The 23,099-nt window shown below is 36.8% G+C and overlaps 1 protein-coding gene across 2 annotated transcripts in view; it reads left to right on the top strand.

Moving 5' to 3' along the window:
* Window positions 1–15,468: 15,468 nt before the first annotated feature.
* Window positions 15,469–23,099, top strand: part of LOC128735044 (uncharacterized) — a 291,676-nt gene continuing 284,045 nt past the window's right edge. For both annotated transcript variants that reach the window (XM_053829511.1, XM_053829510.1), the window contains exon 1: window positions 15,469–16,811. The gene's annotated coding sequence lies outside the window, so the exon portion shown is untranslated. The remainder of the gene's footprint in view (window positions 16,812–23,099) is intronic.

Genomic DNA, 23,099 nt, shown 5'->3' with positions numbered 1-23,099 from the left:
GACTCTCCGTTGTGAACAACCTTCGGTACCGACGCCAGCCTCGGTTAGATCTCGCGCGGCTGAAGCAGCCAGACGTCGCCGCAAACTACGCGCATTCACTTGAAGCTGCTCTGCCGGAAGAGGACGAGCAGGATGAAGCCCCTCTCGGGGACTGTTGGAACACTATCAAAACAGCCATCAACAGTGTAGCGGAGAGCTCCATCGGGCATGTGGCCCGGAATCAGCGGAACGATTGGTTTGATGATGAATGTAGGAGGGTGATGGATGAGGAAAACGCTGCGCAGGCGGCCAAGATACGCAGTGCCACACGTCAGAACGTGGAAAGACACAAACAGAAGAAGATGTAGCAAAACCAAATCTTCCGGGAGAAAAAGCGCTACCTGGAAGAGCAGGAATATGCAGAGCTGGAGCGGCTGCATCGTTCTCGTTGACTTCAAAGCCGCATATGATACCATCGACCGGAAAGAGCTATGGAAAATCATGGACGAGAAAAGCTCCCCAGGAAGCTCATCAAACTGATTAAATCTACAATGCACAGTGCTGTGTTCGGATTTTGGGTGGATTGTCAAGTTCATTCGAATCACACAGAGGGCTTCGTCAGGGTGATGGTCTTTCATGCCTGCTGTTCAACATAGCGCTACAAGGTGTTATGAACCGAGCGGATATCAACACGCGGGGCACGATATTCAACAAATCTAGTCAATTCGTCTGCTTTGCCGATGACATGGATATTATCGGCAGAACATCTGTGGCGGTGGCTGAACAGTACACCAGACTAAAGCGCGAAGCAGAAAAGATTGGGTTAAAGGTAAATACGTCTAAAACAAAGTACATGCTGGCCAGCGGAACCGAGGCCGAACGACACCGCTTGGGCAGTAGTATATTGATCGACGGCGATGAGTTTGAGGTAGTCGATGAATTTGTCTACCTTGGCTCACTGGTAACGGCCAGCCGTGAGATTCTGAGGCGTATTATCAGCGGAAGTCGTGCTTACTATGGGCTCCACAAGCAATTGCGGTCGAGCAGACTAAGTCCCCGTACAAAGTGCACCCTGTACAAGACGCTTATTAGACCGGTTGTTCTCTACGGGCATGAAACATGGACAATGCTCGAGGAGGACCTGCGAGTGCTCGGAGTTTTCGAACGACGAGTGCTAAGAACGATCTTCGGTGGCGTACAGGAAACGGAGTATGGAGGCGGAGGAAGAACCATGAACTCGCACAGCTCTATGGCGAACCCAGTATCCAGAAGGTGGCTAAAGCTGGACGGATACGATGGGCAGGGCATGTTGCAAGAATGCCGGACAACTACCCTGCAAAGATGGTGTTCGCCTCAAATCCGGTAGGAACAAGACGACCAGGAGCGCAGCGAGCAAGATGGTTAGACCAGGTGGAGCGAGATCTGATGGAAAGTACTCGGTGTCCGAGGAATTGGAGAGCGGTAGCCCTCAACCGAGTCACATGGAGAAACTTTGTTCAACAGGCTTTGTCTTAGGACGGCAAGCCACCTAAAGTAAAGTAAAGTCAAAAGAGAAGCACATATTTGCGATGAACGTGCTTGGGCTTTAATGTTGTTTGTAACCAATGGCCCTATTTAATCATATTTAATACAATAATCTATGAGCTGGTCACTCATTAATATTTCAACCTTTATGATGCACAAAAGATTTTTAAAAGAAATCTCTATGTCTCAATGGTTGCAGGCGTTGTACTTATGAACCCCCGTCTACTTTGCATTCAATGAAGAATTGAATCTGAATATTTCGCTCTTCTCTTTTAAACATTCACTTAAACAATGGCACTCACAGATTCTTATAAACATACTTATGCCAGAAATGCAGTTAACATTAGTCTTTGATCTAATGATCTGATATAGTCCTACGTCACCCCCTACAACCCTTTGGGCTGTATACCTTGCAGTTTTTGTGAGTTTGAAGTAAGTCGCACGCGTGGATTAGTGGACTTTCTCTTTTGTCTAGTCCGCTGTGCTTCAAAGGTTCACTACTACCTGCGATCCACAAGGCCTGGGAGGAGAAGAAGGATCGAATTCGGTTTTAATTGACAAATTTGAGTAAAAACTGCCGGCGTGTCGCTACCTGCTGCGATGGTGAGAAAAACGAAAACAAATGTCAGATGCGGTATATTTCATAAAAAAATTTCAGTAAATTTAATTTTTCTTTTTATTTTCCGTCACCGTAACAATTTTGATAATATGTTTCATTGATATTTTTCGGTGAAATAAAACCCTTCTTTTCTCGATCTGCGTAACGTTTCTGGCTACTATGCTTCGCCTATCGTCAGACGCATTTTCGTCACTCTATTTTCTTAGCACATTTCTAATGCTGCGTCCGCTGCCGACGAGTAACCATTGCCTGCTTGTTTTGTTCACACTGCCAGAAACGTTACGCAGATCGAGAAAAGAAGGGTTTTATTTCACCGAAAAATATCAATGAAACATATTATCAAATTTAATTTTTAACTGGTTTTCAATTGAAAACTTTACTACATTTTTATCAGGTTTTGTAAGAAATTTGCTGTTTTACAAGTTACTTTAAAAACACTTTTAAAATAGTGAATTGAAAGAGCATAAATTTGAAGAATACTGTAAAAGTTAGTGTGGCGACTTAACTAATCGAATACAGCAGTGATCCTAAAGCGGTTTTTGCATATTATTGGAATGTTTTTCTACTTTACAAGATCCTTATGCTTGTTTTGTATCGGTTCAAGTCAAAGTTCTGGAGATTCTAATATCTTTCAGTCTTATCGAACCATGTTGCTCCGGCACTACATGAAAATATGAATGTTCTCTTCAGTTATCCTGTATCTTGCTTGCAATAGCCTGGTTTGTATTAATTTCACAAAAAAACAAGTTTTTTACCACTCAAGTACGTGGATTTTTATAATTTAGCGTGATATGTAACCTGTTTGTTGTCGCATAAATATACAAAAACATTATTTTCTCGTATATACTGTAAATAAACCACTGACAAAGTATGTACCAAAAATAAAGTACTCAATTTTCTTACATTTTGCAATAAAAATTTTACTTGTACATTGTTTCACTACATTAAGAAAATTAAAAAAGTGAACTTTTTTCCGATTCTTCAAGCAAACTGTCAACTTTCTCACCGTTCGGCTAGTTCCAAAGACCACCACCGTCAGCGCATAAGTTTCTGTCGAACAGGTCAATTGGCTCCGATTAATAGCTTGGTTCGATCCGTTTTAATTCCCCAGCTTGGATAAAAGGTTGCGATACACAACTTCTTAAGCGTTGCTTCAGTGACCGTCCCTTACCTAATTTTTCACTCATTAACCGTCACGCACGGTCCCATTCTGTTGGATCCTATCAATATCTTGTTCCATAACTTTTTGCCTTTCTACTATATAAATATATAGTATAAAGGTATAGAAATCACTTGGAAAACCGGAAATGGAAAGAAGGTCCTGCGGGCCGAATGTCATATACCATTCGACTCAGTTTCGAAAACTGAGCATTTTCTGTGTGTGTGTGTATGTATGTGTGTGTGTGTGTGTGTGTGTATGTGTGTGTGTGTGTATGTGACGCTTTTAATCTCACTCACTTTTCTCGAAGATGGCTGGACCGATTTTAATGTTCTTAGTGTCAAATGAAAGGTCTAGGTGTCCCATTGGTCGCTATTGAATTTCATACTGATCGGACTTTTAGTTTAAAAGTTATGTATAAAAATACGAAAAATATGGGACTTCATTATCTCATAGGTCTCTTAACCGATTTGTACGAAATTGATTGCATATGAAAGAGGAGCCTTGCAAACCCTTAACTTCCAAATTTCATGACGATTGGACTTGTAGTTTGAAAGTTACATAAAGAAATGTGAAAAAATAGTATTTAAAACATATTTATGTAACATATAAGCATTAATTTAATGAAAAACATCACACATTTTATGATTATTTGAAAATTACTGCTGAGATCTATCAAACGAAACCGAGTTATTTAAAATCGGACGGTTCATTCAAAAGTTATATAAACTTAAGCGCCGTAAGCACACTTAAGCACCGTATATTAAACCGTTAAAACGTGTGAAATCAAAACAAATGTTGATTGTATGCAATGTGTGTGATGTATGTGTGTATGTATGTATGTATGTATGTATGTATGTATGTATGTATATATATATATGTATGTATGTATGTATGTATATATGTATGTGTGTGTATGTGATGACAATTTGCAATTTTTAAATTTGCATTGAAATTCAAGAAAAGTAAGAAACATGTCAATTGACTGAAGTTTTTGAAGCCTCTTAATGGAATACGAAACGTATACGCTTTGAAATAAGACACTGATGAAGCTTGCGCGTCGTAGGCGAACTACGTATCTGTTGCAAATAAATATTAAATAGTGGGATTCAATCGAAAAGCTTTTTCTTTTCTTTGATTTCAGATTTCAATTGTCATTTTGTTCACTTGCTGTTACTCACAATTGTACAAGAAAAGCAAAAAGCGAAGAAAAGCAGTTAATTTAAGCATGTAGATATAGTAGTGTATAGGATTAAAAATACTAGTGAGACGATTTTTCCAAATAAATTTATACAAATTTCAAACAAATTCTGTTTGATCAATAGATGCTCTTTTCAATCAATAGATACTAGAGCTTAGAAATGTTATATGAAAAATTGGAAGTACACGTTGCACGATAGTAATTTTGTAAGATTTGTTTTCGTTAGTGACATTTTAAAGGACAGATGTCTTATGTCATGTATCATGTTTTAATAAATAAATCAAAAAAAGACAAGCACTGGGAATCATATCGATCATATTTCCCATTCTCAAGCATGTTATTGGCGCAGCTTTTGCACTATTTTTCGACCTCATTTTGTTTTCCTAACCCTCTAACATTGTAAAAACGATGCGATCAAGCTAATGACTATCTTTTCATGAAGGTACATTCAAAAGAAGCTTAAGTTTTGATTTTCATGCAAAAATAATTATCTGAAGGAGCGCCAGCTAAGAAAAAATTCAATTTCTCTTTTTCATATCTAATGCTCTATTTAGTTATTTTTTCTAATTCAGACATATTGCAAAATTGAAGCCAAGCAAACTAATAGTAAAATTTTGAGATTAATCATTTTGTTGTCGATATCCTTTTTCTTCAAAAGCGAAGTATAATAATAATTTTTCTGAACTCTTGTTTTTCAAAGATGCTAACCTTTTGAACGCATGGTATTAATATCAAAATATCAAAAAATCTTGAATTGTCAATTCAAAACAAGTTTCGTATATGGCTCTGAATCCCGAAAGTTAAGGCCGTCTGTAGACCCGTTAGTGGGTTAATTTCTAATTTTCTATATATATATTCATTCAAATCTGTAAAAATTATCTTTTGTATTATTTCTCGATAAATCACGTAAATATTATAAAACTAAATAAGGGGTTCATCAAGTAACATAAATGACGCTTACAAGTATTTACGCACCCAAGGAAAGAAAATATAATTATTCTACGCAATACGTTGTGAATTTTACTGGCAAACAAGGATTTTGAGGAATACGGAACGCATATTTAAAAATATAGTCAAGTTAATTATAGATGTTCCTGAGAAATTAAATAGTGATTATTGTGGCAGTAGAAAGGCTAGGTCACGCCGCTAGGTGGATTAATTCGGGTTTTTCTACGTTAATTGTAAAAAGCTACCGTTATAAAAAAATACCGTCCTCATTGAAAGGTCAAAACAAAAACACAAGGTTGGTCATTCCCAACTTCGTTTTTGTACACTGATAAAAATAGACACGGCGTTACCAAGGAAACTGACACATGATTTTAATGTGCAAATATCGTTAGTTTTGTTTCATATGCCAATCATTCAAGTATCAAAAGTTTTTCCCTTCAATTTAGCGTGAAAGGAAATATTTCATAAGCAAACCACATTAAATGGTCATGTTTCTTTAGCAAACTTCAGTCAACTTGGCAATCCATGTTTTTGCACTGCAAATCTACGTGTTTTACAATTAGTGCATATTCTATTACAATCCATATAGAATTACAGTGTGAGTTTCTATAAATATTTGAATGGTTTTACACGTTTGATCAAAGGGTTATGAAAAGCGTTTCACATGTCATTCCACTTGAAATTCACGTGACTCTCACGAGGAATTGATATGAAAGTCAGATCATCCCAAAGTGTTTTGCCATTAAACCATGATTCATGTGTTCACCAGGAGAAAATCTATGTGATTTCCACTTTGCTCGAGCGTGGGTATTTTTGACGTAGGACTACGTCTTTCAGGAAGGTAGCTGGTATAGGGTGTCATTCCAAAAAATCTTTCTCGAAAAGTGGTCAGGATTTGAACGCTAATAGCTTCGTGGTTTCCCGAACGATTTTCAATATTCTTACACCAATCGATTGGAAAATCTTCTAAGAATTGGCCCAAATGAAGAAAAGTATGCATTAGAGTGTCCCAAAATAGCACTGTGTCAGAAAACTCGGGGGCTCACCCCTCAAATGATAGCTTAGGGTGTCACAACAAAGCTTTTATATGACGTCAACATTGGTTGACGCGATTTAGGGGTCGCACATTTGAGTTTTATGAAAAAATGGCATTTTTCAGGAGTAAATTCAAAAAAAATATTTCCAGAAATGTTAAAGTAGGTGAAACAAGGTACTTAACTATTTTTTTCACAATCATTGAGATCTGATACATTCATAAAAATGTTATGGGGGCATGTCTGGAGTCATATTTGGTTACAAAAATTGAATTCGGCAAAAATTTAAAAATGTAAACAGTTTAAAATGGAACAGTGTCTACCCTAACGTAGCTATACTGTATAGATTGGATATTTTATGACGAACAACTTTGCCGAAGAAAGTATGGACATATATTCAAATCTCGCTGAGGTATTCACGTTTTTCTGAAGGCGAAACAAAACATATTTTCGCAATTTTTAAATTTTAGCAATTCCACGTGAAAAAGGTAAATGATAAAACTTGAACTTTTTATTCTAAACGTCACTTACATTTTTGTTAAGAGGCAATATGCACCTTTCAAAGAATTTGGCACCATTTAGGCTCAAGAATCACTTTTGAAAAGGGCGTATTTATTTTATGAGGTACTATGTTTGAGAAATTGTATCCCCTGAAACTAGGTTTGGTAGCAGAATTAAATGGAATTTTCCATCGACTTTCTCATTGATTCCTGAATTGAACCAAGACTTGTTAATTGAAAATTATGCTGACCCGGCAAACGTACTGCCACCAATTGAAATAAATAAAGTAAGTTGGGATGTACTTAAGTTTTTTATAGTTTTTGGAGAAGTTTAGCCTTTGAGAGGATGGTTAATTGACTACCAGATTTTTATAGAACGTCTGTTTCTTCCAACTGTGCTAAACCATTAGTTAGAATAGCCGTTGAAAACATGTGGAAAACGTTACTTTTTCAATTCCCAGTACTCAACCATTGTGCTGGGTGTCGATTTATTTTTTGTGACAGCAAATTCGATCGCTTTAAATAACGCCCAATTCCCTCTGCTGCAGTTAACCGTCTAATGATATGCAATATATATTCAAAACTTTTTGAGAGTAGAATCATTGCACCACCAACTATATTTTCATTACTGTCGATATCATTTTTGCATGTTTTGATATTTTTTTTGTTGGTTTTTTTGACACTTTCGAGCATATTTCCTCTATCATAATCAGAGGTTTTTATTTCCACGGTAATTTTAAAATCAAAATTTGGTATTCTGATATGTATCTGATGTCAATGTTATTTAGATCTTCAATTTTACTTGATTTATCAATCGACTGGTAAGAATTTGTCGAATGAATTGCACCGCTGAATTTCAATAACTTATTTTCAAACCACTAACTGTGTTAGTATATTATACCAATCCGAAAGGTTTCATTATTCCACAAAATGTATTATAATTTTATGAGCCCTTTTGCTATTTTAAGAAGTCCAATTAGAAGTGAAAAAACAAACAATTGTCAACGTTATTAGAATACGATTTATTCTAATGGGTTACCATTTTTGCAATACTTTATTACACTTTTACTGCTAAAGCCAATCTATATAATAAAACCAAGTTGGCTTGTTTATTTGTAAGGGATAAACTCAAGAACGGCTTGACGGAATTGCATGGTTCTTTTTTCAGTTGTTGTGTTTTGGTCTGCGTCAGGTTTATATGTAAAAAAGCAGTGGTTGGAGAATTCGCGAAAAAGTGATCGTTTGAATCGATGAACATCCCTCATGAACACACACTATTCGCCTGCCTCGCCGATAATGCACGCATCAGCTTTGAATTTTATCACGAACAGAACCTCAATGTGAACATCAGAATTCGTTCAAAAATTGAATATTGAACATTGAGTGTGTTCGATTGATCGGATATAGAATGTCCGGGGACGCCGGAAAGTAGTAGTGTTAGTGGCTTTACAAGCAGCAGAAAGCAGTAATCTGCACTTTTGCGTTGCTCACGATATTCGTATATTCAGCGATGCTATGAAGCGTGAGTGTATGATGCTCATTGTTATAGGCGAATTGAACCACTCGCGTAGCTGTTTTATCATGATAAAAACCGTTTGCCGATGCTCGGCGTATCTATTCATTTTGCGAGTTTTCCAACCTCTGAAAAAAAGTAATAAAATTTCACGCGAAAAGCTGGAAAATAGTAAAAAACCCGATTTAATCCACCTAGTGGTGAAAGAACCTTTGTTATACGGTCTGCATCTACGTTAACGTTGCGTAGTGCGTTTGTTTACATAATTTTTTTTGGCAATTGAAAAAGTTTACAAAATTTGAACAAAAAGGGAGCACTTATAAATTTTGATAGATCCTTTTTTCATGAAATTGCTGAGAAAGTATAAGTAAGTTGTTACTAATTTGAGTAAATGCAAGTAAAAGTAAGTTGTAAGAGGAAATATTATTATTTAACATATACATTGCGTAGTAAAGGTCTAGTTTAAAGGTTTTGAACTATGCATAATTTACTGTAATGCCATTCTAATTGATTCAATAAAGTTTTCATCAATTTTTATTAACCTTCGGTTACTCACGCTGTTGTATTTTGTACAACACGTGTAGATTTTAGAATGCCATATTGTTATAAAGTTACAAATTGATGTTTAACTAACGTATATTTTTCAATAAACTTGTTATGAGCAAAATACCATAATTATTCAATGCATTAATACTTTAAACTGTTGGCAAAATAGATCAGCAAAAACTGACATCACAGAAACGAAGCAATCAGTATGTGAGGTGTACCGCAATAGGCCCCAGCTGGAACTTTCTCTCGTTTCTCCATATGGAAAAATAGTGTCTGTATGCAACAAAACTATCAGCAAAAGTAAAATGTTTTAAATGTATCCGTCTGTTGGTAGTCGAGTAATTTGGGGTCAAAACTAGGATATTTTTATAATCAAAGTTCTACAGTTCCTAAACAAGCAATTATAGAGGTATACTATGTTCAGCAAAGTTGTGTATTTTTACTATTTGTACAATATGAAAAAGTCATACAACAATTACAAAACGAGCTAAAATGGAAAAACTGATTTGACAAATAAATAAGATTTTTCTCTCTTCGCTGAAGAGATAGAAGGTTACTGTCTTCAGCAAAGTTTCTTGTAATAATATACTCTTCAACTTTACAGAACACATCAATGTGTTATATTGAAACTGAAGAAAAATATTTTTTTTATTTCACTTTTAGGGGGATTAATCAAAATTTAAATTCTACCAGACGATAGAGCTTGCAATTTCAAGAAACTCTTCCAAAGGTGCGATAAACCTAAAACCAGGTTTTCCTAGTCAAAACTCTAATGCGCACATTTTTTTGGTTTTGGGCTATTGTCTCCCGCGAGCAACCGTGTTACAAAAGTTGGCGCGAGTGTTCAAGGGTTAATATCTTTTGACCGGCAAAACCAATTCTACTGAAATTTTGCAGATATATTTGCAGCAATTAAACCTCTAATTTGATGCCAAAAAAATTTAAACTAGATAAATTATCTAAGATGAAATAGTCGAAAATAATTGTAAATTTTAATGTGTTGTATACAATTGCTCATAACTTTTGAATTAAACGTCCAATCAAAAAACAAATCAATAGTGATCTATTAGGCTATATTACCTTTCAAATGAGAATAATAGCGCATAAATCGGTTCAGCCAACTCTGAGAAACAGGCGATCATTTGTACCTAGTCAAAACCGGTTTTTTAAGGCTAACTTTTAAACTGCTTGTCCGTTTTCAATAAAACTTGGTAAAAAGTTTAGTAATAGCAAGAGCTTTCGTTTGGTACTAAGATCGTTCAAATTGGTTGCGTAGTTTCGGAGAAACGCGTATCACGTAGTTTTCACATTTTTGCTTATAACTTTTAAACGAAACGTCAGACAGCAATGCAATTCAATAGTGATATACTAGGCAATAATACCTTTCAAACAAAAGTAAAAGCGGTCAAATCGGTTCAGCCACCTTTGAGAAACAGGCGATAGAAAATGAGCTGCACATACACACATACACACATACACACATACACACATACACACATACACACACACACACACACACACAGACATTGCTCAGTTCGTCGAGCTCTATCGATTGGTATATGTGATTCGGCCCTCCGGGCCTCGGATCAATTTCGTGTTTTTCGACCAATTTCTAAACCTTTGTTATATAGTATAACAAAGGTAAAACCGATATTTTACTTTTCCCGCCATTCATTGTATAGACAATGTTTTAGATTGCTATGATTATTATCGGTGCAAATCAGCCGACCCGCATTCAATATGAAGCAGCGTCGCGACGTTGCTGGGCAAACAAACACGTTGATGAAGGTAACTTTGATTGAATGGTGAATTGTGCCGAATTTTCATAGAACATCTGTTCGTTATAACAGTGCTAAACCATTAGTTAGAAATGGTGTTCTTTCCAAAATCTTAATGATTACTGCCGAATATTCATTGAAAACACGCGGAAAATGTTAATTTTTCAGTTCTTAGGACTCAACAGTTAAGCCGGCTGTCAATTTGTTTGTTTTAAAAGCAAACTCGATAGCTTTAAATGACACCTAATTCCGTTCGCTGTACTTGATTCTCAAAATGATTATATTCAAACGAAATCTTATTCTTGCTAATAAACGATTTTATGAACATATCCGAATTTACACATAAAAATTACTGTGGAAATCAAAACAAAGCTCTGATTACGATAGAGGAAATGTGATCGAAGGCGTCAAAAAATTATTTATTTTATAAACCAATAATTTGCATAAAAAACAACATGTAATATTTCAACCTAATAATGGGCGAATACACAAAGGCAAATAGAAAGCGTTTGAGGGCGGAAATGAAAATATAGTTGGTGGCGCAATGATTCTGTTCTCAAAAAGTTTTAAATATATATTGCATATCGTTAGTCGGTTAACCGCAGAAGACGAATTTAGACGCCATCGCGTTTACGTTTCCAAAAAATAAATTGACACCCAGCACAACTTTTGAGTACTGCGAATTGAAAAATCGACATTTTTCACATCTTTTTAATGGATATGTTTATATAAGGCAATAGGTGTTATGATTTCGTAAAGATTGCTATTCCCAACAAACATTTTATTTGAATGGTAGATCATTCGACCGTTATATAGCCAATGTTATATTAATAAGCAATTACATAAACAGCTTTTGTTAAACGTTTGTTGGGTTTCTAACTAACTGCTAAACGATTGTAGAAAACAGACGTTCTGTGAAAATCCGGCATTTAATTAGCCATTCCCTCAAACTTCTCAAAACGAGTACAAAACGTAACCTATACTTTAAATACATCCGCCATTAACAATTTACGTCTTTTAATACAATTGGTGGCAGTACGAAGTTTGCCAGGTCAGCTAATGCACTAATGAAATTGACTTAAAAGGGCAAAAAAATTGTGGAATATAAATCAAAAATTGTATTAAATCAATTGTCTGTGAGCTCCATAGCCTAAAGAACTCTAAAAATGAGTATACGGAGTCTGTCTTTAACGCTCTAGCACGAAACAGAATTGACCAAACTCGTGACTTTAGTCATGACCTTGAAATGCGGTCAGGCATATATTAATATTTTTTTTTGAAACGATGATTCTACAACTGATGAAGGGACGGTAAGGGAAAGTAATGAAGAAGGATTTTTTCGGGAATGAAGGGGATGGGTGGAAAGGAAGGGGGGGGGGTAATAGGTAGCTATGGTTAACAAGTTGTTGTTGTGACTCCTATCTTTTGTCCAATGCTGGAAGGTGCATGGGTCGAACCAAGCTGTAATCAGAGATTATAACCGGATTTGAACCCACAACACCTGCCAGGGCGTGTCGCTCACTGGTACCCGTGTACCTTTGAACCACTGGACACTTGAGGCGCTGGACAGTCCAGTCCATGGAAAAAAATCCTTCTTCATTACTTTCCCTTACCGTCCCTTCATCAATTGTAGAATCATCGTTTCAAAAAAAACGAAACAGAAGTGAAAATTCAAACAATGGAATTTCCAAAAATCAGCTAAACAATTTTGCTTCGCTTTTGTCTGTCTTTTGGTAGACTTTTGCATGGAAAATAATAACGTAAGATAAAAAGCAAGAACCGATTTGGTTTTAACGTTTATACTTCAAGTAAAAATACTTAAAACGCTTAATACTTTTGCTCGTTAAAAAAATCCCTGTTTCCACCCCTCCCCCCCCTTCAGTGACCCAGCATCGGATAAACAAAAATTTTATAAAATATTTGTAATGGCCTAATTTATTTCAGCCAATATTCTTTTCAAGTAAAAATTTTAATTACATTTTTCAACACATAAAATATATTTATCAATTGACGGTCAGAAAGATTTATCAAAACATTTGCAAACATGCATTAGATGTGCATCCAGCGTAGAAAGTTTTCAGTTTTGGTTATTTTCATTAATTTGATAGAGAGGTGAAAGAATTAGCTTTAGGCTGAAATGCTCTTTAATAAACGGAACCCACAACACTTTATACAACGTTTATTATTTGCTTGCAACTCCATAAAATTGTTTATTAGCTATCGTTTGAATATATACTGCATATCATTTTGACGGTCAATTGCTGTAGACGAAATTAGGCGTTATCTAAGTCTATCGAGTTTACTTTTACAAAGATTAATTAACAGTCAGCTTAACTGATGAGTGCTAAGAATTGAAAAATCAACCTTTTCCGCATGTTTCCAATGAAATTTTGGCAGTAAGTTTTGGGATCCCAAAAAGATTACTATTCCTAACTAATGGTTTGGCACAGTTGAAACGAACAGATGTTCTGAGAAAATCCGAAGCAATCAACCATTCCATCAAAGTTACCTTTAACAACGTGTTTGTTCACCCAACAACGACGACGCTTGATATTGGTGGTGTAGGCTGATTTGCACCGATAGTAATCGTAGCAATCTAAAACATTGTCTGTACGATAAATGGCGGGAAAAGTAAAATAACGGTTTTTTACTATTTTCCAAGTTTTGGGGTCGATTTTCATTATTTTTTTTTTGCATATAAACCTGACGCAGACCAAAACACAACAACTGAAAAAAGAATCATACAATTCCGTCCTGCCGTTCTTGAGTTTATCTCTTACAAACAATCGCTTAAATAGCGCGCATTAATCAATCAATAGTTTTCTATATTTTTAATATTTTACAAATCGATTTTCCGATCAACTGGTGTAAATATCTTGAAAATCTATAGAAAATTGACTGAATTATAAGCCTAAGCGTGAAAACACGTTTCCACTTTGATGACGTCATTTCCAACAACCAATCACGAAGCGAGAATTCTGGTAAAGCATAGGTTCATCATTTTCAACTTTTCAATAGTTCAATATCAAGAATCTATACTTTTCTTCACTTGGGTCAATTCTTAGAAGATTTTCCGATCGATTGGTGTAAGAATATTGAAAATCGATCGGGAAACCTCTAAGCTATTGGCGTTCAAAACCTGACCACTTTTCGAGAAAGATTTTTTGGAATGACACCCTATCCCGGACTTTGCCGTAAGACGTAGTTCTACGTCAAAAGAAGAGGAAGTTTTGCCTGACCGAAAAACGGTTCGAAAGTGTCCAGATATTGATTCAACTGCCGGAAAAATTGCCCTTTTATTTCTCTTATTGTAATGTATTTTATTGAATTTCTATTATCAACTTGATGTTAACAAAGTTTGAAAGTTTAAGCTTCATATTTGGTTATACAGTAATGTTCCGTTTTTGTTAGCTCCTGATTTTGTCTATCCCCGATTTTATCAGCAATTTATTTCGATTTTGTCGGTCTATATTTTTTTTTAACTTTTGTGCTTTTAAACATGATTTATAAAACTTTTCAGCCTGCTTGAAACTATTCTGATTCTCTGGGGAGAGTTTTTGAATTAAATGATGCCTTTTTGCGAGTAATTCAGGGTCAAAAGTTGAGTATTTTTATTGTAAATGTTCTATAGTTCCTAAAGAAGCAAAGGTGGGGGTATACTATATTCAGCAATGTTGCGTATTTTTACTATTTGCATAACTTTGTAAAACCGTAAAAAGTCATACAACAACTACAAAAACAGTTAAAATAGAAAAACTGATTTTAACGATTTTTTATTTATTGGAAATAGGATTTTTAAATCTTTGTTGAAGAGATAGAAGGTTACTGTCTTCAGCAAAATTTCTTGTAATAATATGGTGTAAAACTTTGCAGAACACATCAATGTGTTATATTGAAACTGAAGAAGAATAAATTATTTATTGCACTTTTAGGGGGACTAATCAAAATTTAATTTTAGTTTTAAGAAACTCTTCCAAAGTTTCCATAAAACTAAAATCAAGTTTTCCCACTCAAAGCTAATGCGCACCAAAAAAAGGTTGTGGATCAAAGTGCTGTGCCCGGTTCATTGAGCTTTCGGTTGACCAATTGAGGGTTAAAATTTAATTTTTAGTAGAATTCTTCGATATTGCAAGATCTTACGTCTTGAATTTTGGAAACGAAATTTTTTTTTCCCGATTTTGTCAGTTTCCACATTTTGTCAGCCCAAAATTCAACATGGGGCTGACAAAATCGGAACATTACTGTAGTACAAAGTAATAACGTTGCGAAATTATTTTTACGGAGCATATTAAAAATATGACCTACTCAAGTGTCCGGATATTGATGCAGCACAGTACTTCTTGTCTGCAAAAACTACGTTCGACATAAGTTCGAAGACTTACTTTGGTTGCAGAACTCCGGCGCTATTTTGCAAAATCCATTGGAAACGAACCCTCAAAGTTGATCATCAACATCGATCGCTTGCCCGTCAACTGGAAAGCTTTTTTCAGCGACAAGCACAGCCACAATCGAGCAAGCTTCCGTTGAGCTTTTGCTTGTGCAACACACCAATACCTGCACGTGTTGTTGATTCACTGATCACTGAGTGTTTACATTTCTGCCGTCAAGCCGTGCCCGCTTTTCGGTCGTTCAGTTCTCTTCGAGATTTGATCGCGCGTAGATCGTACCTGCACGGTCGACCAGTGTTCGGTAGTACAGGCCGCGTGTTGTTTGCTAAAGTTTGCAGTCCTCTTACTCTCGCTGCTAGCAGCTAGTCGTAGTGTTTACGGCAAAAATTGCGCAGTCTCACCTCACCGTTGTTGGTTGCTTGTTCTAGCATAATGGCATGATGATGCCGCTGACGACGGCGACAGTGTCGATGACGATCGTGAATGCTTTCGTAACGCAGCGGGCAAAATAATAGATAGAACACACAGGTTAGTTAGCCCGAAAAAAGTGGTAGACTCTTTAACTTTTCGTTTTTTCGTGGTCGGTTTCATCGCTTGTGCTAACGTTTGAGTTCATCGTGAAAAACCAATATCGTTTCCCTCTAAGTGAGTGTTCGAATTTGGGAAAAAGAGCGATCGATTTGTTGTCGCTGAATTGTTTGTTTGTGTTTGTTGCTAATTGAACAAGTGTTTTCGCACTTGCCCTCGACTTTGTTGTTCCAGTCAGTGAGGCCTACAACACTAGTACTTTGAAGCGTCCGAACGCACCGACACGACGAACGACGCGGATTCATTTTGGATATTGGGCTTAAGTGCTTTTTTGCGGCTCGTTCAAGAGGTGTTTGATTAGTAAGCAACAGAATCAGCAGTGTAAACAGAATCGACAAATTTCCGGCTATCTAAGCACCAAAACCGTGTCCGTGTCATTGCAGCGGTGATTTTTTTTCTGCGACTTAATTGTCCATCTTCTGCGACGGAGAAGCATTAAAACTTGCAGTTAAAGTTGAAGTTTGTTGTGATTCGAAGCCTGTTTTGTGTTTTACGATTGATTGATTGAGAATAGTCGGAGCCAGCCACGGATTAAGCGCGAAACCGCGAGGTAGAGAAAAAAAATCTTACGTAATTTTTAAAAATACACGCGATCGTGCAGCTGGAAAAAGAAAAGAGAGAATATTGCCAAGCAAAGAAGCTCGGACGACAAAATAAAGTTCGTCGTTCGTTTCGGGTTAGTGCAGTGAGCAAAAAAAAAAAAGAAGAGAAAAAGAGCGAGAGATCGAGCCAGAAAAGTTCAACGTTAAAAAAAGTCTTCTATGCATGCAGCGGGCATAAAGTTTGCGACTGAAATTAGCGGCGTTCGAGATTGAAAATCTTGCGTAAAAATTCAGTCAAAACTACTAGTTCGTGACCAGTCAGTGTGCATATTTTTGTGTGTGACATATGGAGTAGAAATTTGTGGGCCAGTTCGGTGGTTGATTTATTGCTCTCGTTAGTGTTGTTTTTTTTTTTGCTTCGATCGTACTCATCTGCAGTCGGAACCAGTGCTACCGGTCGCGAAAGGAAACGGCGAAGGAATTGAAACGGTATGTGCAAATGATAATCTCTTCATCAAGAGCTTGTGAAACTGGGACATGTGGAAATGGCAAAGAAAGATGTCCATTCATTTATGCTTTTCTGCCCATTCCGGGGCGGCTGTCTGTGGGGACTCGAGTTACGGTGCAGTTGGGCCGTCAGACAGTCGCATGAAAATTTATTAGCGCTTATCGCAGATGGGTCAGATTTTCGAGCCAACCACACCACCGCACCGGTAAATGTTCGAGTTGTGAATGGGCATATGCCGGCCAAGCCGGTAAATTTTTTTGGTTTAGTACGGGGAATTCGGGAAAGTAAACTATCATATAATACGTCGGCCGTGTTTCACAGTTACTTTAGGCAAATTGATGACTTTATTTCTCTCGGTGGTACCTTTCATCTTGATCGTTCTTGGCTACAGCATTACAAAGCGTGATGAAAAATTGGTTGTACAGTTATTTTACGGCACATTTCTCGAATTTTAAGATGATTATTGCAATTTTACGTTACTGACTTCAGTTTTATAAATAAAAATTGAAGCTGAATCATATGGTGATGACTTCAACTGCCGCATTAAACTGTTAGCAAAGACACTGACCTCATTTTGTCCTCTCATCTCCCCTCATTAATCAAAAGAACTAGAAACCATTCAGCTTGGTATGGCACACCACTGCAAAATTAAACTAATCTTATGTAGAAATCTCTGATTAATTCAATGAAAATAATCATTTACCGTACGGCACCGTTAAACAAAACTGTTGCTCATTTTGCTTCGCCTTTGCATATGATTTTAATAATTTACAGATAACTTTAGCTTGAGCGGCATCTAGCTTTAACCACTACCATGTGGTAGCTGTTTCAACTAAATTGTTATTGATTGTACCCTACTTTCGTAGTTTATTTCGAATAAAATTAAAAATTAATAATTTCTAGATCTTCTTAATCTATGTGGTACGCGGTGTGCCAAACAGCAGAAAGCTTGTCTTAGCTATCAATTTCTTGAAAATCTTAGAATGGATTTCATTCATAGTACTGCACTGAATGAACGGAGTTGGAATTAGTTTAATGTTAGTTTCCGTTTTAATGCAATAAAACCAGAACAATTTAGCTTCAAGCGAGTACGAGGTCGACAAAATAAGACAAAGTTTATGATTTGTGAATTTCATGAGTATTGTTAAGAGCGCATCAGAAATGCGAAATAAACGAAATATCCAAAAGGATTATCATCAGTAAAAGTTCAACCGTGAAAGTTCATATTATTTTTAGCTTGTTTCACAAGCTGCACTGCAGCTGAGTTATAGGCCAATTTATCAAAGTTCGTGCATAAATTATAAAGCAGTGCGAACGCGTTTTAGAGTTTTGGTTTCCCACAAGAGCGTTGGCCATTTTACCATCAATCATTTGAGGAATCGATCTGAAGTTTTTCGTAAATTTACATTTCCGGCATCGATGATATTAGGCGAGGCGCTGACTTCACTCATTTTTTTTTAAAAATAATCAAAGAGATTTGGTATGAACTCCTCCATTTCCTTGATCCAGCCTAACATGGATCAAATGTGACAAATACGATTTTTTGGAGACGCTCGAAAATAACGATGCAATCAATACAAGCGATTTATTTAAGTTTTTGGATTTAAATAGTATACACTTCAGTGAAACCCGGTATCGCGTACATTAGCCATAATCTTAGAAGTACGCTGAACCAGCGATGCTATCAATCCTTATATTTGTGCACCCATTAATTTGGGACCCTGTGATTTTCTCCGGAGTAATTTGTTTTCGCAGTCTAATCCTTTGTATAACAAAAATAGCTTATGGAGTACTTTTATCTTCAGGGACATTAATAGAATCACTGAAATAATTGGTGGGTCTCGAATTTAAGCATGCACAAATATCAGGATTAATGGCATCGCTGGTTCAGCGTATTTCCAAGATATGTACTTTTACGAAGGTAGTGTACATGACACCGAGTGTCACTGATGTGTTAATAACCGGTATAGTATCTAGAATACAATACCGAAGCCAGATGCGGTTGTTTTGTTTTGAGCGTGCAGAACATATTTAAGCGGGCAGTTCAGTCATTTCAACGCGATTATCAGCTATTGCGTATAAAATGCTTAATTATTCAAGTAGAGTGTCTTTGAAGAATCTCGGTTGGGAGGTGCTGCTATAGAGTCAGTAGGATCATTGCACTAGTTCCGTAATTGTCCTGTACTCTAATAACCGTCTGCGAAGTCTGTCGATAAAGAAGGGTCAAGTTCTCAACAGGACGTTTATACGCATGGATTTGCTATTTTGACAGGGTGGCCACTCAGTCGGGAAAATCGGAAAAAACCGGGAAAAAGTCGGGAATCACTAACAGTCGGGGTAAAACCGGGAAAAAGCCGGGAATTTCACAAATAAATCGGGAAATACCCGCCTGAAAAGTTTTTGCCATTAGCTGCATTTGTTGAATCAAAATTTTCAGGGCGCCTTTCAGGTTTTCTTCATCTCGCCACTTCAGTTCAGTTCATTCGTGACTTCTACGGGATTGCGATTTGAACTCGAACCCCCCTCCTCTATCCTCTTGGTCCGATTAACAGCGTCCAATTGACCGAAGTGCGTTAGTTCGGCTGGTCAATACTTACTTAGTTAACTCACGAGTTAGATCGACACCAAACTAGTAAAAGGCACCTTCACTAGTCGTTCACAGTGCGGAAAACAAAATATTCTAAAATCTTATGGAGACTTGTGAGGCATTATTAGGGGCAAGTCACCCAATACCGGACACTTAAGGATTTTGACATATATCAAATCAACACTTTGCATAACTTCAGTTTTTTTCACTGGAAGAGTAATATAAAAAACTATTTTGCAATATAAATAGGTTACACATACTTAAATCACTAATGAACTCATTTTAGAAGTCAAATGAGAAATAGATAAAAATCATTACTTCAAAATTGTGTCTCCCAGTCACCAGACACTTAACAGAAATCATAAAATAAACCTTATATTTTTAAATAAAACATGTCAAAATCTTTAAAATCTCTCATTGCTTGCATACTTGTTGACTAAAGATTGTCTTGAATAAAAATCAACAGTTTTTTATGCTCTATATTGATGCTCTTCTGTTTTCTATGAGCAATTGATCATCAACAGGTTTCCTTATTTTCTCATATTTAAGATAACCGGTTCGGGATAACTAATGTTTTCTTTCATCTCGTTCTTTTTTTTTGCAAAATCTTGATCAAGATTTTCAAGAATCTTCAAAACTTTGACTCAACCAAGTAAAGCATTTTGATGTTCGGTATTGGGGGACGGCTCGGTCTCCGGTACTGGGTGACGGAAATCGCTGAGTACAATCTGCATTTTTCAAGAAATTAAATATCTTTGTAGAAAAATGAACTATGGAGCTTAGAAAATTTTTAATGAAAGATATTTTATGGATGAAAAACGAAATTTTGTCTGACCGAATAATGCTGTAATGCTGATCCGAAAATTAGCCGAAACAAAACAATTCGATCGGTGGTAGATAAAAACAAACAAATCTCTGTGTTCATGGATGATTCTGGCATATAATATCACATATATGCTAATTTTTTGTCTTTCTTGTTGATTTTATCATATTAGCTACTAAGGTGCACCATTTGAACTATGAAAGTCAGAGGTGTCCGGCGCTGGAGGACTAATCTATACCTATAAAAAAGGTTTTCTGTCTGTCTGTATGTCCCTATGTTCCTTTTAGAATCGAAAACTACTGAACCGATCGGCATGAAAATTTGCATGTAGGGGTTTTTGGGGCTACGGAAGGTTCTCTCGATGGCAAAAGTCCCCTCCCCCCCCTAAGAGGGGGGGCTCCCATACAAATCTATGCCTAAAAAAATGGATTTCTGTCCGCTTTATGTTCCTTATAGAATCGAAAACTATTGAACCGATCGGAGTGAAAATTTGCATGTGGGGGTTTTTGGTGCCAGGGAAGGTTCTTATGATGGTTAGAGATCCCTCTCCCCACAAAGAGGGGGTCTCCCATACAAATCTATACCTATAAAAATGGATTTCTGTCTGTCTGCCCGAATGTTCCTTATAGAATTGAAAATTTGCATATAGGGGCCCAAAGGCCAGGAAAGGTTCTTATGATGGTCAAAGACCCCTCCTCCACTAAGAGGGGGGGGGGGGGTCCCTTACAAATGAAACACAAATTTCTGCATAACTCGAGAACTAATCAAGCAAATCGAACAAAATTTGACATGTGGGTGTTTTTGGAGACCTGAATTTTTTCTATGGTGAATTGAAACCTCTACCTACTTTAGGAGGGGGGGTCCCATACAAATGAAATACAAATTTCCTCATAACTCGAGAAGTAATCAAGCAAATGGAACCAAATTTGGCATGCGGTGGGTTTTGGAGGCAGGAATTTTTTTAATGATGGTTTGAGACCCCTCACCCCTGTGGTAGGGGGATAAGGACTCTCATACAAATAAAACAGAAATTTTTGCGTAACTCAAAAACTAATCGAACTCGAGAAATTTTAGACTCTTTCATAAAACATTAATCAATAACAAGACCACCAAAAACTATCAATAGTAACATTAGATACTTCAGCGCGAGACGGCCACAGGCCACGAGTGTTGCCGGCGACCTACCGTCGGAAGCGCCGGCCACTGCGGAGGGCAGCCCCCCGTAGAGGTCACTTCTATCTAGGTTTATTTATTTTCCTAGATCTACTGACCTCTATTACTTTCCTTGAGTTGGGTCACCCCTGCGAAATGGTACTTTCTACGAAAAGATTTTCCGTGAAATGGTACATCCCGCGTAAGGTTTTACGCGGAATGGTCCTCTGCGAAACTCTATATTCCGCGTTATGGTCAACCGAACCGAGAATTGGTGTTCCGCAAAATGGTATTCGGCGAAATGGTTTGTAATGAGGGCGAATATTTAAATGCTATCCGCTTTATTTTATCACGCTAAGCAATGGGGGGAGTTGTTTTCTACTTTACTGTGAGGAAAATTTGTAAATTAAAACACCCATGAACTCCCCAGAAACTTGCAAAACTCGAGATTGTGACAAAGGTCATCCGAGATCTGGTTTGCGTCGCCGATCAGGATTACAAGGTTTATAAACCAAGTCATCCCTGATTGGCATCTGTCTCGCTGCAGCTACCAGCCTACCACTTCCTCAAAAAGTGATAGGTAAGCCTGAAGCGTACAGCAAACGAAACAATGGGGCATATCACAAAAGTTCAAAATAATGGACACAGTGGTAAGAGTACCCAACAGAAAAAAAGTATTGATTGAAAGCTAAATTGATATGAAATTAAATGCAATTTCATGCCAAATTTTATGCCAATGAAAATTCAAATTTCCAATTGTCCAATCCAAAGTCCAATTGTCCAATTTTAAGTTAAATTTCAGGTCTAATTTTATTTTATTTAGTTTGTTTAGATCATCTATTGTACGATGAAACGGCATTCCGAGAAAGTCAGTACAAGTTCGTAGTACAAAGCTCTCAGGCGGTATGGATCACGAAACTTCTTTTTCAAGTCTCATTATGAATCCCAGGTTCTTGTTTGCTTTGGAAATTATGCTGCTGTAGTGGTCCTGGAATGTAAGTGAAGTATCCGATAGAACACCAAGATCTTGGACGGCCGTGACACGGTCAATATTCTGGCTGTTTATGGATTAACTGTACTGGAGCCTTCTTTCGGCTGATCTAACTGACTACGGAGCACTTGACAACACTGATTCTGAGCCGGTTGCATACACACAACACATGCAACATGTCGATCAGCATTTATGATTCAATACAATCAGCAACTTGTGCTAGTTAAGTCGGTATTGGACGCTTTTGGTGGAAACCGGTATTTCGGTATTAGCGTAGAAAATACCGATAATACCGGTAAAATACCGGTATTGGCAGATTATTGGGAATCAATAGAAATGTTGATGTTTTTCAATAAATGTGTTTATTTTCAAACTTTAGCTTCAGTATTGTTGCTTTGCAAAGTAGAATTTAAGCAGATATAATGCGTTTAGCGATTTATTTCCCTTGGTAGAACGGATTTTGTTGCCAATGTTTCCAACAATTGAAAAAACTACCGCTTTCATTGAAGTCTGAATTAGAATTTTTTTTTTAATTTGATTTTTGACTATTTTCAAATCAATCTCCGTATTGTAGCTTCCAGCATAATAAATGCTCGGTCTTTTACTGTCTCTTCACGAATTTTTCTTCCATAGAGTGATCTTCTTCATCATCGTTTACAGATACCAATCGTTCACAGTTCGTCTGTTCACAGTTATCAATCGCACTATTCGAGGAT

Source organism: Sabethes cyaneus, chromosome 2, assembly GCF_943734655.1.
Source record: "Sabethes cyaneus chromosome 2, idSabCyanKW18_F2, whole genome shotgun sequence".
NCBI classification, from domain to species: Eukaryota; Metazoa; Arthropoda; class Insecta; order Diptera; family Culicidae; genus Sabethes; species Sabethes cyaneus.
This window is presented reverse-complemented; position numbering and strand designations above follow the sequence as displayed.